Source organism: Canis lupus, chromosome 5 (assembly GCF_011100685.1).
Source record: "Canis lupus familiaris isolate Mischka breed German Shepherd chromosome 5, alternate assembly UU_Cfam_GSD_1.0, whole genome shotgun sequence".
NCBI lineage: Eukaryota > Metazoa > Chordata > Mammalia > Carnivora > Canidae > Canis > Canis lupus.
The window spans coordinates 5,877,929-5,894,013 of NC_049226.1; the positions used below are offsets into that span (position 1 = coordinate 5,877,929).

General features: G+C 47.2%; 1 protein-coding gene and 1 long non-coding RNA gene across 5 annotated transcripts in view; one reads left to right on the forward strand and one right to left on the reverse strand.

The window, feature by feature from the left end:
• FLI1 (Fli-1 proto-oncogene, ETS transcription factor) overlaps nucleotides 1–16,085 on the reverse strand; it is a 122,756-nt gene that overhangs the window by 7,476 nt on the left and 99,195 nt on the right. The gene's annotated exons all lie outside the window — the stretch shown is intronic.
• LOC111095784 lies at nucleotides 275–14,742 on the forward strand. The gene is made up of 5 exons (XR_005359056.1): nucleotides 275–366; nucleotides 2,954–3,759; nucleotides 9,365–9,503; nucleotides 11,235–11,726; nucleotides 12,415–14,742. It is a non-coding gene; the product is annotated as an uncharacterized LOC111095784 (long non-coding RNA).

Here is a 16,085-nt window from a genome sequence, read left to right on the forward strand (position 1 = left end):
TGGACATGGAACTTGATACGGTTTAGTGACCTTATGGGCACGGAACTTGACCTGCAATGTCTCGAACTGAGGATTATGTGTCCTCTCCCCCCGCCAGCTCCCAAATTCACATGTATTGCTGTTTCATTCCCCGGTGTGGTGTGATGGTACAAGGAGGTGTGGGCTTTGGGAGGTAATTAGGTGGTGAGAGTCGAGCTCTCATCAATGGGATCAGTGCCCTTCTAAGAGGAGGCCCTACAGCTAACTTGTCCTCTTTCTGTTGCATGCGTGTACAGTAAGAAGTCAGCAGTCTCTGACCCAGAAGAGAGCTCTCACCAGAACCCCACCATGCTGGCACCAGGATCTCAGCTAGCCTGGAGATGTGTGGTAAAGAGCTATTGTTTCTAAGCCATTCCATCTATGGTACCTTGTTATTGTAGTAGCCTAAGACGGGCGGTAATCAAAGGAGACAATGTATGTGAGGCATCTTCTAAAGTTTTCTACAAATATAAACTAATACAAGATTAGAAAGACAAAAAATTGTCTATAGTTGGGTAGCAAAGGCCTTTCAGCAGCTCTGATGAGATGGGCAATGTCCAGGTTAAAGACTACATGGGAAGAATGTCTCAAAGACCAGGCTCATGATGTTCCTGGCAACCAACCCTGGCCCCTTGCTTCAGTGCACTGATATCTCAGAAGCAGGAGCACATTCCAGACTCTCCATACTCTTCCAACCCAAGTGGAAGGGTTGGGCCCGACGACCACAGAGAAAGGAGGAAGGCCAGAGGTGTGGCTGGAAGCAGGGGGATTAGAAAGAAGGGTGTAGAGACGAGGCTTCCCGCCTGGGAAGGCCTCAAGGCTCACTCTCTAGTTGCCCTGCAGAACCTTCCACTGAACCTGTGCCTTTGTGATCCCAGGCTCTTTCCCGAGAGTGTCCACATGCCTCCATAACCATGTCCAGAAACTGCACAACTAACTGGCTGGAAAACTTCCTCTTCTCCTTTCTTGGGGTGTGAGTCCCGTTGAGACACTGAGCAGGAATAGCAGAAGAGTTTAAGGATTCAGAATTATGACTTTCAAAGTCTTTCCACGAACAACAAAGAAACCATAAAAACCATCCGAACAAATGGGGCACAAACCTCATCAAACAACAGCCTGACGGGGTGGAACGCAAACCAGCCCCCTCCACCCCTTCTGAGCCTCCCCAGCAAATCAGAGTAAGAGCGGAGAGGATGGACTGGCTCAGCCCATGGCCTGTTCTCATCGGTTCTGGCTCAGAAGAACCAAAAGACAGGGATAGTTTTCTTGTGGAAAAATCCACGTGCGGATGCACATTCCTCTGGCTCTGGAAAAGCCAGTGCAGCTTTAAAATTACCGTCTGTAGCAACTGGCATGAAAAGCAAAACAGAAAGTGAGTGGAATGGGGATGGGAGGGGGAAGGGGAGAGTCAGGGGCAGAAGAGAGACAAAGCTCCGTGCCTTTAAGCCGTCTGTTTTTATTTTTATTTGGTGTTCTTTTTTCTTTCACAGTTCTCCTGCACATAGATCCTTCCTCTTGGTTAAAAACAAAACAAACACAAACAGAAATCCCAATTTGTTCATGGGGCCTCGGGTTGAGGTGAGGGCTCTCGCAAGCATTTGCTGGGATGCCTTGTGGGGGTCTACAGAGGGTGCGCAATGCTGGTGTAAGCAAACCCAACGGCGAGATTCCTCAAGATTTCTCTTTGAGGGCAGGGGAAGGGAGCAACTGCTGGTTAGGCCTCCACTAACTTAGAGTCGGCCCTTGAACAACTCTGCTTGATTGTGTGGGTCCACTTACATGGAGATTGTATACGGTACTATATGCGTATTTTCTCTTCCTTGTGATTTCCTTAATAACTTTGTCTTTTCTCTAGTTCACTTTATTGGAAGAACACAGCATATAATACATAAATCATACAAAATATGTGTTAGACGACTTTATATTATGGGCAAGGCCTCTAGTCAATAGTAGTCCACAGTAGGCTATTAGTAGGTGAGTTTTGAACAGCCAAAAAGTTAAGACATTAATTTTCAACAGGGCAGAGTGTGAGTACCCCTAACTTCCATGTGGTTCAAGGGTTAACTGTAATTGGGAGTGACTCTTGTGTCGTATCTCATGCTTGGTCATATAGACTGGATGAGGATTAATATGGAAAAAGCTCCCCTTCCTTGCATTTAAATATGAGAAGATGAGCAAGACAGTGGGGGAAATATGGGCCATGTGCCAAAGGAGTGGTGCTGATATCAAGGGGTCACTGGATGTTAAAGAGGGAGAGATGAGTGTAATTTGGGCCATTTGCCTTGAGTGGGATTACTTGGGGAGGAGAGAGTCATGCAGGCACAAGACAGATGTGTCTAGGGGGTAAGAAAGTCACATCTGGGGAACAGCCATGGGTGGGAGCCCATGACTGAGGTAGAGGGGAAGGGAGAGGAGAGAGGGCTGGAAGTGAGGGCCGAGGTCATGTTCAAGGCCATGGAGCTGGCAGCTAGGCAAGCGCAGTAACCTTGGGTGCAGGCAGTGGAAACCAAGAGAGATCATGGGCATGCAGCATTACCATCACCAAGCGTGTGGTGCAGAATGGAGCTTGTGGGGATAATGTAGGATGGATGATGCATCTGGAGAAAGAGACGATTCTTATAGGGACAGAACAGAAAGTGGGATAAAAAGTGACCAGTTCATGCAAAAAACACACACACACACACACACACACACACACACACCACTAGTTCCAGGAACTGGTATGTGTCATCTGCAGTTCTGACTTGGTGTGTGATTTGCACTGATAGAATCTCTGGCTCAAAGTTTACTTATTGTTTTTTTAGTCAATCATTATTCTACTGAAGGCTTCCATCCTATCTGAAAGCTACGTTACATCCATTCTCAGGACCTAATTATGGCCATGCCCAGGGTTACCATCGACTTATCAACTTTTCCTTCTGTTCTTTTATGGCAGCTCCAGGATCAGACCGTGCTCATAAAGGCTATAGAATGTGTGGATGTATTCCCTCTAACCGACAGGGTGGGCGATGGCTGGATTCTTCTCGAACTCCAGGTACCCAATCCTGGTTTGAAGCCGATGTCTCATCAGAGAAGCATTTGGTAGCCTCATCTTTCCTCCCATGCCTGAAGGCCCGGGGAGGGCCTCTGGGGGATGTGATTCTCCCACTTGCCTACCACGGGGGAAAGCCTGGCTGAGAAGACTTTCGAAGTCCTAACCAACCCCAAGTCCTCTAGTAGGTAAAAAACGAAGTGACAGAAACAGCGAGGCCACCAGCAATCAGCCTGAACTCTGTCCTCACTGTGCCTCTAACAAAGCAATGAAGAGCAATGGGCCATGCCATCCATAAGCTGGTGTCTTTAGCCAGCGGTCCCCAGGCAGTGTGTGAAATCGGAGCCACACAGACCACAAGGCCCCTGCCGGTTGCTTTTTCGTTCCCATCTACCTGCACGGAAAATCCTGCCACTGGTACTTGGATTCACAAAGGACATCCTGGGTCCATTTACTGAGGAGGTTAACCAGTGCTCTCCGTGGGCCCTGGGGTTCACGGGGACAGCAGCTACACGCAACATTTTAATGAAGACCAGCGTTTCGGAAGTAAGTCCTGTTACAAAGACAAAGCGTGATGCTGGAGAAGACCAAGGCCAAGAACCAAGGTCTGGCACTCGGCCTTAGAGACCTGAAGAACCAGGGTAGCCCTGCAGATTAAATGAGAGAGCCAAACAAATGCCTGGCACAGTGAGAGCACGGAGTCAGCCTTGGTACGTGTTGGCCAGTAATATTATTATTGGCATCATTATTAGACACCTAAAAAAATGATTAGCCCCAGAGACACGTTCGCCGGCCCTACCAAATACACGTTCACTTCCCCTCCCCTCCCTGCACCCGCTTCATCTGCTCTACTAATTTGTCTATTTATCACCTAATTTAACCTAAGTGTGCTGCTTATGGTCTGCATCTCCTACCTGAATGCCAGGGTCACAAGGGCAGCAATCTTCCTTTTGTTCCCCGATATAACCAAGCACCTAGAACAGTGCCCCGCACAGAACAGGTGCACAATAATTATTTGTTGAATGAATGACTAGACAGGGCCATTCTTTTGTTCTTGCTAAGTATACACACTTCCTCTTACTGTTCACTATTTCACTAGTTGAAGAGAATTCCAGGCCCCTATCCTGACTTCTCCCCACTGAGGTCTCTTAGGTGATTTAAGTCTGGGTGATGAGGTGTGCAGGCCGTATTAGCCCTGGGTACCCTCGGGACACAGTGGACAACAGCGCACATGTTACATCGGCTAAAACCCTGTCCCCACAGGGAAGGCAAGGAGTGGACACCACGAATCTATGTGCCTGCATTTTATTTTATATACTCTTCATAACGTTGTTCAAATGACGGTTTGTTTTCTCCTACTTAAAAGTCGCGCCAGTGAAAACTCAGCAGTGTGGCAGCTCCAGTTCCAGACACACAAACAGAAACATGTCTATAACCAACATGGAAAAGCCTGGACCAGGGAGTTAACCCAGCGGCTCCCATTTCTACGCCAACACCAGCCCTCCCTGGGCCTGATGCCCGGCTGTGTCAGAGCCCCTGATCCCCGCTGCCGCTCAGTGCAGCAAGAGCTTCCTGGTGGCGTGTGACGGGTCCACGCAGCAGCAGCCTGAGTGTACCCCGAGCTCCACCCCCAACCTGCCCCCAAATACGGCGCGTGCTATCTGCTTTCTGAGAACTGTCTTCTGAAAAGATAAGCTTAAGGTAGCAGCAGAGAGCACAATGTTCAAAAAAAAAAAGTGGCTGCGAGGGACCAGCAGACTGGTGGACGGTCTTCTATGTGGTGGCAGATGGCCTTATCAGTGGAAAACTCGCTCAGACTCTCGGGAACTGTCTTTTGACTTTGGTAAAGGCTGACACTCCCTGGCTTTGTAGACTACTAAGATGACAAATCTCCCTGTGATTCCTTTTCAGAGAAGTCACCAAAAGGACTCCGGCTGGAGTCCGTGGTTTCGGGCAGCCCCGAGATCAATTTTTGCCAAAGCAAAGAGAGACCGGAGGCTTGTTCTGGAGAATCTGGGCACTGCTGGGCATTGTAGATAATTCAGCCTCATGTATATAATAGCCTGAACAGTATCTCCATTATGTGATACTCAGTGTGGCTGAATTTGACACTAAATGGCCTCTCAGATTCAGGAGAGCCTCCCGGAGCAGAGAAATATGAGCATGGAGATTTTTTTTTTTTTTTTTTCTGAAAAGTCCCTGTTGGAAAAGGGAAAGCTTTTTCTGGACATGACCTTCTCAAAGACATCCCAGTGTTAACTCAGTTTCTATGTGAAGCTTTTAAACGGGTTCTAGAAATCTGGCCAACTGACTCAAGAAAGAAAGTTTCTTTCTGCCCCGACGCCCACGGTTGGCCGTCTGAAGGCCTAATGTCCCAGGGAACACGCAGCTCTCCACTTCGTCATGACCTCACCTGGAGGCCAAAGATGCAGTGACACCAGCACACAAGGGCCTCTCTCTCTTGATCCCTTACAACACAAGGCCGCGCTCTCAATTACTTGATGGAAAAAGACGAATTTTCCCTGAAACTTCTCATCGCATTTCTGGTTGCTGCTGAAAGAGTTGGCAGCACCGGACCCTGTTTATCCTTGGAAAGCCAACTTCTGAATGTAGACCTTTCAGCTGAAGAATGGACAAGGCTGCTCGCCCTCAGAGCAGAGGCTTTTCTCAGCCAGATCCAGACTTCCTGTCTTGAGACAGTGAGGATGCCGAAGGAGACCCAGAGCCCCCAACTTCCCAAGAAAAGGCCCAGCCCGCCCAATATATGTAGGAAGATACATCCCCTAGACGCACGTAGGGGAGCGACCTTGTCTCTTGTAGAAGGTCAGGCCGGATGATCTTCCAGGGATCCCTCTGAGGTCCTGGGTTTGTGACAGGCCCCATCTCTGAGGAGCTGGCCCTACTGGCCAACAACCCAACCCAGACTGCATTCCTCTGTGTTCCTCTTCATGTTGCTTCGACGTTGGACCCGACCTGTGAAAGGCTGCTCTGCTTCCTAAACCTTCTAGACCCCCAACTCAGGACCAGCTTCTTGGTCTGCCACTGTCTCCACTATAATGTCTCCCAGCAACCACGCCAAGATGCCTGACCTTCCAGCCTGGCCTCTCACTTCAAACACTGTGCACAGGCACCTAGCCCCTGAGTGGTGACGCTGTATGCAGGCACAGGATGCCCCCGTGAAGGCATCCGTCCTCTGTGGGAGGCCCTGGGGTTCCTTCAGCAGCCACGCATGGCACCGAGAGTCAGTTCCTCCCAGGTTCAGGTCCCAGCTCTATCATTGGCTCTGCTGAGCCATCTTGGCCAAAAGGCTCCTCTGATTTTTGGTTCTGCTTCTCTAAAAGAGCTGAACAACAAATGCATCAGAAGATGGTCTTGAGGATTCAGTGAACGTCGGATGAACGGCAACTTCAAAAGATACACTGTAGACCTGGAGTTTATTCTAACTTCCTTGCACCTCTAAAATGGTTCTCTTGGTAAGTTGGGGTTAAAAAGTTCATCTTCCTTGAAAAGGAAGAGAAGCCATAGAGGAGAAGAAATGGTTCCGTTCCCACGCTGCTAAATCAGTGATTCTCCAATCGGAATAATGCGCAGCTCTCTTTCCAAACAAGAGATGGATTGGCTGGGACCCCGGTTTGAGAGACACGGCCCTAGAGGACGGTGCGGGGCTGCCTGCTGGTAGAGTAGGCTTAGGCAGTACAAATCCAGCGTCCACCCTCCTGCCGGCTGCCCCGGGTCCCTGCCCAGCCCGTCCCGGTGCCCAGAGCTGTGTCGCCTCACCTCATTTCAACCCGTTCTATAGGGGCAGCCCAGCCTTCACCTCAGTGGCATCTTATGTTCCAAAGAGCAACAGAGGATCTTGGCTTCCACTGAGACCTCAGGAGGAGGGAAGTATCTAGGGAAGGCTTTCCTCAAACTTGGAACTCACAGAAAAAAAACATCCTGGATCAGATTTCCTTTGCTCAAGGATCTCGTCCTGGAATCCAAACAGCTCCTCAGCCTCACAACCAGCCCCGCTGCGTGGAGTATAATGGAGGTACTGTTTAAGATATTATACGTGCGAAGAGGGAAAAAAAGGACCTAGAAGAAAAATGCTTGGAAAAAAAAAATGGATGGCTTTTAAATATGAAAAGTTTGGAAAAGCAAGTGGCACATTCACCAGGCACAACCCGGCCAGAGTCACGCGAGGCTCCCGCAGAGCCTGGTCCCTTCCTTCACCCGGTGTCTCCCATGGGCTCTGAGAGACACAGAAGTCTAAATGACCTATTTATTTTGATAAGGCCTCAAAGTGGGATTTTTGGGCCTGCCTTATGTGGAAAAGCAATTCGCCCCGACTAGATTAATTGAGTGTTTGCCCAAATTCCCCTCCACATTGGGCCATGTAGACACAACTAAAGTGCAGGCTTTTTGGTCAAATCCGCCTCAGGTTTAAAAGGATTCCAAGTAGGAAAAAGAAACCCTAACAGTTCCCTTAGGTAACAGGGCTTGAGGAGAAATGAGAGGCAGTCTGTGTTTGACTCCCTTCGCTCTGCTGAAGACCCTGATGGGAACGGCCGGCGCTGACGTTTTCACAGTGAAGCTGTCCTCACTCGCTCTGGGCATTAGGGAGACAAGCCTGTGTCTGCTCCCCAAATCAGCTTTTGCATCCTTTTCTTTTCAAGCTCTGCGGGTCAAGGCTCCCTGGTGAGAGTCAGATGGTTATTGCTCTACCCTCTTGGTTTTCTTGTGTAATTCTTTGTGCACGTATCTCCCTTTGCCTGGTGATGATCTTTTGGGAGACAAGGACTGTCTTAAATCATCTTTGTTTCCCTCGCCCACCCAAGATTCTTCCCTTCTCCACTACTAGCTTATTGGACTGAATCAGTATATCCTATTCCACATTAATTCATTCAACCAATTTTTATCGAATGTCTACTATCTCACCAGACACTGCTCTATGTGCTGAGAACACAATGATGGCTAGACACACGTGCCCGCTCTGTGGGACTTACATTCAAAACAAACAGTAAACTACATTGTATATGAGAAGCTGGTGAGAGCTATGAAGAAAGAGAAAAAATACTGAAAGCGCAGCAGGCAGTCCTAGGACGGGGAGGGCCTCACTGAAAATACACGATTGGAGCAAAGACTTGACCTGTCTACTGTTGTGACAAGAGAGCTTTCCCTTGTGCCATACTTTTCTCATGAAGAGTGACCAGCTCGCCTTACATTGATCAGAAAGCCCGATGCCCTTTCATTAGCTCTTGATTTAATGAGAATTGCTTTATGTTGGAAAACAACAAAATCAGTGAAAAAATTTGACAGCATCTTTTCTGTGTTTGGTGTTTGGGTGAGGACAGTAAGAGGCAAAATGAATCTAGTCTAGTAAGAGATTTCACCAGTTTCTGCAAATTTATTTATTATTATTTTTTAAAGATTTATTTATTTATGATAGACATAGACAGAGAGAGAGGCAGAGACACAGGAGGAGGCTCCATGCAGGAGCCTGATGTGGGACTCGATCCTAAGTCTCCAGGATCACGCCCTGGGCTGCAGGCAGCACTAAACCGCTGCACCACTGGGGCTGCCCAGTTTCTGCAAATTTAGAATCAGGGCAATTGGCAGCTCTGAGGTCTTCCCCTCCCACTGACTTAGGATTGTCATTCAGGTCAAGAAACTTAAAAATCCCAACACAGCCTATGATTTGTCTTCTGACCTGCATCTGAAATAGTTTGCAGGAAAGGGCGATTCTCTGGGGTCAGCGTAGGAAAAGTGGACAGGTCAGTTTATTGTGAAGGAACACTCCATCTCTGTGGCCTTGTAGGTAAGCGTGGAATACTTTCATCCGTGAGTCCTCCATCCACACAACAAAAACACAGTAGTTAAAGAAAAAGAACCACCAATTCTTGGTAGGTGGAATGTGATCTCACTTATATAACAGAATCAGAGGCTTCTTTTCAGACTGGAAGAGACCTCAGACATTATCTAAACCAGACATGCAAATTAGCACAGGCCTGGAGGCCCAAAGCCTGAGAGAAAGCATATGTGGCCATATAAGAATTTTAATAGAAATTGAAAGTATGACTCATAGCATAAAAACTGCCATTCTCTAAACTCCTCTAGGATATTGGGCAGGACCTGATAATTATTTTACAGGCAGGCCAAAGACTTTTTAAGCTCAAAGATTTTTCAAAATTATACCAAGAATGATTTTCCTCTCTTTGGAAGAGTGGTGCCTAAACCTTAGTGAGCATAAGGCTGTTTGTGGTGTTAGCAAGGGTGCCTAAAGATTTTCACTAGAAGGAATTCCGTAATTTCTCTTTAATCTACTCCAAGCAGGGAAACAGCTCATTGCAATGGGAAGAACTCTGGATTGGGGTTCAGAACTCCTTGCTTCCCATCTCTGCTGGTTACCAGCTGCGTGAATTAAGGCGAGTGACTTAATCCCTCTGAATCTCAGTTAACCTATCTGTAAAAGGTAGGTACTTGAGTGGGGCAGGTGGGGGGGGGGGGATTCTTCTAAATTCAAGAGTTTGGAAAACCAAATGGTTCCTTTAATCCCCCCAGGTTCTACTGAGGAGAAATGAGATCATGTGTGTGTGAGAATGCTTTATAGTTTAATTCATCAGAGATAGGAAGTGATTCTTTCTTGTGTCAACCAAAGCTAATTTCTTTCGGTTCTTTCTTTAGTGAAGCAGAAGGATTGAGTAAATATTTAATTATTTAAATTGTCAAAGACTAGATTTCTCTTCCCTGGTGAATCTATCAACTGTTAATGTTTATTTACTGGATATCTATAGGGCTGGAAGAAAGGTTGCAGGACCAAACTCACAATTAAAGACTACGAGGAAATCTTGTAATTAAGTAATTAGGTTCATAGACAGCTTATGAGTGTGGTAGTGAGATTGTAGTCTCTGAGAGTAAGGAAAAAATATCTTGAAGAAAGTGGGACTTCAATTGGGCTTTGAAAGGTGTATTGAATTTTGTTAGACATTTTCCTTTCAGAGTATACTTGACACGAGAATTTGAACTTTATCAAAGAGGCATGTTTAAACTTTTTCTTGATCCTCCCAGGTGGGAGCTTAAAGATCCCTGAGATGAGAGAGGAAAAGCCCACACAGGTCCTGGTTAGTGTTTCTAGCTGTAGTATCTCTTCCTCAAAGAACTAATCTCGAAAAGGATAATTCATGAGAAATAAGTTCTTCATTTTCTATGATAGGGACTTCTCTAAAGAGAGTAAGTTATCAACATTTATTTATAAAAACAACTTGGGAAAGGTTTTTATATTAAAGTAATGGATGACACTATTGATGGCTTGGGTTCTCGCTAGAAGATGCCCCAAACCCCTACACCTCTGTCTGGCAGGAAAGAAGCTTCTCTCTCTCTCTCTCTCTTTCTACAGATAGAGAGATAGATAGATTGATAAGGGAGATAGGTAGGTAGATAGAGGGATACATAGATGATAGAATTTGGTTTATGGCATGAGACAAAGCAAGCTTCTTTCAAATACTTTCCAATGACTACCGCCCCCAAACAACCTCCCTGAATAATTACTATATCAGTAAATTTTGCAAAACAAATGCATTTGGAATATTGTATGTTGAGGCAGCCACCAGCAGGTCCTCTGGAGCCCTTGACCTAGTATTTTCTTTCTCAAGTGCTTTGGGACCTCACTACTCAAAACAGCCAACAGGGGGCACTTCTAGCTTCTATTACAAACCAAGACCACATGGTAATAGACATGGAGTTACATCAACCTAGGCCAATTTCACTTTGAGTCTTAGCTCTGCTATCTGGAATGGGATGAAATGTCTGAGTCAAAGTGAAACTTGGTAGAGATGAGAGGCCTAAAATAGTAATAATCAAGAGTCTGGAGATGAATTGGAAATTCAAAACTCAAATGGCCCACTTAGTAAGTGTGAAGTGTTACTGAGAAACTGGCATTAACAGTGGTAGGAGCCACACCCCCCGCCCCAGCACTGTCATGGGAGGCCCCTCCCTGGTGGGGGTGGGGTGGAGGTGTCTGGCTGAGTGATTGGAAGGGTGCTCTTGAGGTCAAGTGGCCTCCAAATACCTTTCCACAGCCTTGCCCTGTCTCCTCCCACTCCCCCCACCCCCATGTTTACTTAAAACCATTTTCTCTTATTAAAATGCAAATGCAGCATTTTAATGGGCTCATCCATTTCTTGTCACATCATTAATGTTGCAGGGCAAGTTGGTACCTCTCTGGTCTTGGTTGCTCCAGGAGCATTTATGAACAGCTTCAAGACATAAAGACAAGACACGCCCGGGGAGGGCAGGAAGGCCGAAGTTGTGAGAACTCATAAGCAGCCAGGACAGGACCTGGGCCTGAGTGCTTTCTGGGCACAGGGACAAGGAAAGGCCCAAACTGTGGTTGCAGAAAGGATGCCCATGCAGAGCAAGGGAGGCACATTTCTTCTCCCTGCAGTCTTCAAACAAAGCTCTGGCTTGGTGGAGGTGGCGTCAGGGGACAAGATTCCAGAAGTCACTTATTCAAAGAACTTAAATCTGGGCTCTGACTTGCTCCTGGGCTCCTTCATCCAGCACAGGCACACAAGAATCCAGGAGGGTGTGTGTGGGGTGGGGTGGCTGGAGCTTCCTGGCATGCGTCTTTCAAATGCCCCCAGGCCATCCTGGGATCTTCTTCCTCTTGGAGCACCATGTGTCATTGAAGATAAAGGTAAGGGATTGCTTGCCTTTGCAATTTGGGGGACATTTCACAACTAGGTTTACTAGCCTCATGTCTATCCACCCTTGATGTAAAAATTAAGTTTATTACAGTCCTCATTGACGGACTGTTACTTAATCTATCATAGAACACAAAAGAATGTGTAATGTTATGTAAATTATAGAGCACGATAATGAGAAGCACGTCTGTGAAACCACCTCACATGTTTCTCGAAATGCAAACACTGAGCACACTGAGTCAGGTTTCTGATTTTTTGGTCCTTAGCAGGAATTGATTAATCTCATCACATCCTCTTAGCAGCTAGATGACAGCAGCTGCCTGGAAGACACGGGTCTTTCCAAGGGGTGGCTTGGAAGGAAGACTGTGGAGCCTTGTCACCACCTGGTGGAAACTGCTGTGCCTCATACCAGCTTTGGGATTTGGGGTTAACCTATCTGTGTCCCAGTTTTCTCATGTGGGACATGAGAAATAATAATAGTGCCAACTAAATAAGGTTGCTGTGAAGTGAAGCGAACAGCAAGTTCTTGGCATGCGAAAGCCCTCTGAAAGTGCTAGCTGTTATGGTCAGCGGGGAAGGCGGTGAGAAAGGAAGGGAAGGTTCAAGTGAGCAGCAGGTGATACTACCTTTCCTTGGCTTGGTGGCTTGGTGACTTGGTGCTCCTCTGCCTTTTCTTTGCAGGGGAACACATGACCAGAGGACTCAGATCTGCAGGGCCCCCAAGGGGAGTTTAAGCTGATCAAAAATGCTCCAAAAGGGTGAAGTGGAGCTATCGTCTTGTGACCGGAGTCTGTTCCCCACAAGCTCTTCCCTCTTGGAGGAACCACCTTGGGGTCAAGTGAAGGAGAAATGGGACACATGGTAGGAAGAAAAGGCAAGGTCCACAGCCCCCCTGCGGCAGATGAAGCCAAAGTATCGCTCTCGTCTCGGGCTCGGGAAACACTACGAAGGGTTAGCTGTACGCTAAGCTCTTGGGGAATGCTTCGAGGCATTTAGCCTATAATTTTCATCCATCACCCAGTGGCCTCGTCTAAGACACAGTGGCCACCTCCAAGATGCTTCAGGTCTTGCAAGGCAAAGACTATTATGATAGAATCTGTTGGATGCTAAATTGGGAAGACAGTGGGTCCAAGCAAAGCTCGGTGGGAATGGGAGGATGACCATATGGAGGAGATGGCGTCTGAGCCGGGCCGTAAGGGTGAGGCACATTTCTTCTCCATTAAATATTCAAATGCAGCACTGGTTCTCCACGGTGGGCGTGGCGTCGGGGGGAGATTTCAGAATGTCGCTTCTGAGGAGATTGGGCTGGGGGTGAGACAGGGGAGAAAGGGTATGTGCCACTGGACAAGGCTGTCACATCCCTACACCCCGAAGAGACCTAGGTTGTACTGGGACTGACTTGTGCCTGTGGACCCTGCCTGGTGAACCTGGGCAGATTTCAACTATGCACACTTGGAGAGGCTGGCTTTGGCCCCACAATCCCACTGAGCTGTGGCAGCAAAGTCAACTGATCTGAGTATCTAGAGGAGACAAGACTGAGAAGAGCCCGCTTGGAACTCTCGACCGTCACTCTAGTTGTGTGTGTCTGCCCCGTACAACCTGGGGGGCTCCTGGTTGACACGCAAGCACCTCCGAATTCTCTCCTGCAGTGTGACGATGGCGGTCTAGGTCTTTAAAATAACCCATCCATCGATCAAACACAGACACCAAGGAGAATGATCCTGGGAAGATACCTTTGCTTGAATACATTTTTTTTAAATCCTCAAAGGAATAAAACGTATACAATTTGGATTATTCCTGTGACAGATGAGCTCCTTCAAATAAGGGAATTAAGTCCCTAATTGGAATTAAAGGAAGAAAAGATATGTCCCAATGACATTCCTCTGTACCTTCCTCCAACCAGGCAATGGACCAATACGGAAAGTCGTTTGCCTCGTTATTCTGGAACAAATTTACACTTGTCTTAGGAAACAGGCTAAGTTTTTCCAATAATTTAGAGAAAGCATGTCCTAGTCGCTGTGTGTAACCCACACATGTGCGATAACAGTGCACACAGCACACCCACGGAAAAAAATAACAGTGCTTTTACTTAAGAGAAAGGAAGGATAATGGTTACTTAGAAAGTGTCCCAGACAAGCTGTCAAATTGAATTCAGAGAGCTGGAGTCTGACTCCGGGACAGGGCTGGCTGGCTAAATTCCCTTGGGATTGGGGTTTCCTGCCTGCTACAGTTTGGAGACAACCATTCTTTGTTTCCAGCTCACTCACTCGCTCTCTCTTTCAATCTCTCTCTGGTGAACACACACACACACACACACGTACGTACGCACACAAAAACATGTAGCTCTCCAAAGAGGGTCAGATCGAAAGCAGACAAAACATTAACTCTGGAATTTCAAAGAAAAACAGTTTAAAAAAAATAAAATGGAGAGAGCAAGCTACTGTCTATTCTAGAATCATAAATCTTGCCTTTGGACCACAGAAACAGCACACGCTCTCCCTCTCTCTCTCACACACACACTCAGCAATCACCCCTGCTTTGCTAAAAATGGATTAGGGGTATTTCATCATAAAGGAAAAACATATAATGACAAAGTTCTTAACGGGCCCTCCTGTGAGGCCTTAATACCCTCAAATTTTAAGTGCATGTTGGTTGACACAGACAGAGCCTGTGGAACCATATAACCTGCTACATAAGAGATGTTATTTACTCCCTAAAAATAACAGGAGATTACCTCAGAGTATTACAGGCCTTTTCCTACGGGGACACGTGTTCCAGACCAACCCCCATGTGCCACCCTATCCGGGGCATGCCCGTGCCCGGCACCACGCTCACCCTCCCCTTCCGCAGAGACACTGCACCCGGGAGGCCGCCCGAAGCCCACCGTCCCCCAAGTGCTGTACTCGAAGACACGTCACCCTCATTCGCTACGTGATACACACCGTGCGTAGCTTTGGGAATAAATATTCTGAACTCCTCTCTGCTTCTTTTTTTCCCCATCAAAACAAAACTTCTCAAGGCAGCTTTTCAAGTTAGGGAAAAATTCAGAGATATAGAAAAGCAAAGAGAAAAGTCTATGGAACCCCGGAGGAGATCCTTTATCCTGCTTTAACCAGCACGGCCTCATGGCCAATCTTATTTCAGCTCGACACCCACCTACTCCCCTCCTCAGCTCCCATTATTTTGAAGCAAATTCCTGGCTCTGGGTTCCTTCGCGGAGCTTCCCTGTCTTCTACAGGGAGACACCCAACTGGACGCGGTCTTCCAGCTTCACGTAAGCCACCCGGAGTCCACTCAGGGCTCCCCTCCTCACGGCCCTGTCTTACACGGAGGCCTTGGTGCTTCCCCAGGGCATGCTCACCCCTAGAGAGGCTCCCTGGGGCCCCTCTCCCTAAACGCAACCTGAACACATATGCACCCCCACTCACTGTGGGCCCCTCCATATCCATATCTGACAGGCCTAGCCACACTGACTGGTGTCTTTGGGGTCTATCACCTTCCCCTTGTCTCCATATCCACCCCCAGGACTACCAGGCTGCAGATTTCCAGAGGCCTCCCATCTTCCACTCTGACCTTCCAAAATGCAACCATAAAGGACACCCCAGAGAGGATGTGAATGCAGGGGGAATGGCAATATTTGGTGATATATCCCCCAGACTCCAACACACAGTATTTAACTACTTACTGGCCTAGTCCATAGTATCTCTGATTGTAAGCCCCTCGATGGTGGGTGCTGAGGGCACACCATATTTCTGGGGCACAACCTAGTGTCCCAAACATGGTAGGTTCTCAATAAATGAAGATATGATTGAAGAGGGCGGAGGATGGCATGAATCACAGACTTTTGGTCCATCCCTGACTAAGGTACTGAGTGACTTCAAGCTCTGTCCCTTGCCCTTCACTCCCTGTGTGGTCTTGGCTGGACCTACGTCTTCTCTGGCCTCACATCTCTTCTGTCACATGAAAGCTTTGGGGGTGGGGGAGGATGCTCAACTTCAGTGTTTAATGATGTTTCTCTGTTACTCTCAGAGAATTTCTTGGATATAAGCATGCATTTTTCCTAATTGGTTATATGCAATTTCATCTTACTCCTTAAGAGTTCCACGTGTATCTCCTTAATAAGATTTTAAGCCACGCGGATGTCTCATCTGGGGTATTGTCGAGCCATACGACATGGTAAGGTAACCTTCTCAAGCTTTGGCGTGGCTGTCAGCAAATGATAAACCCTCAAAAATATTCTAATTATTTTGCAATGATAATACTAATTATTATTCTAATTCATGCAGCTAACACATGGAGCATTTATTGCCGTGTCAGACACCACACGAAGTGATTTATGAGTAGTATTATCA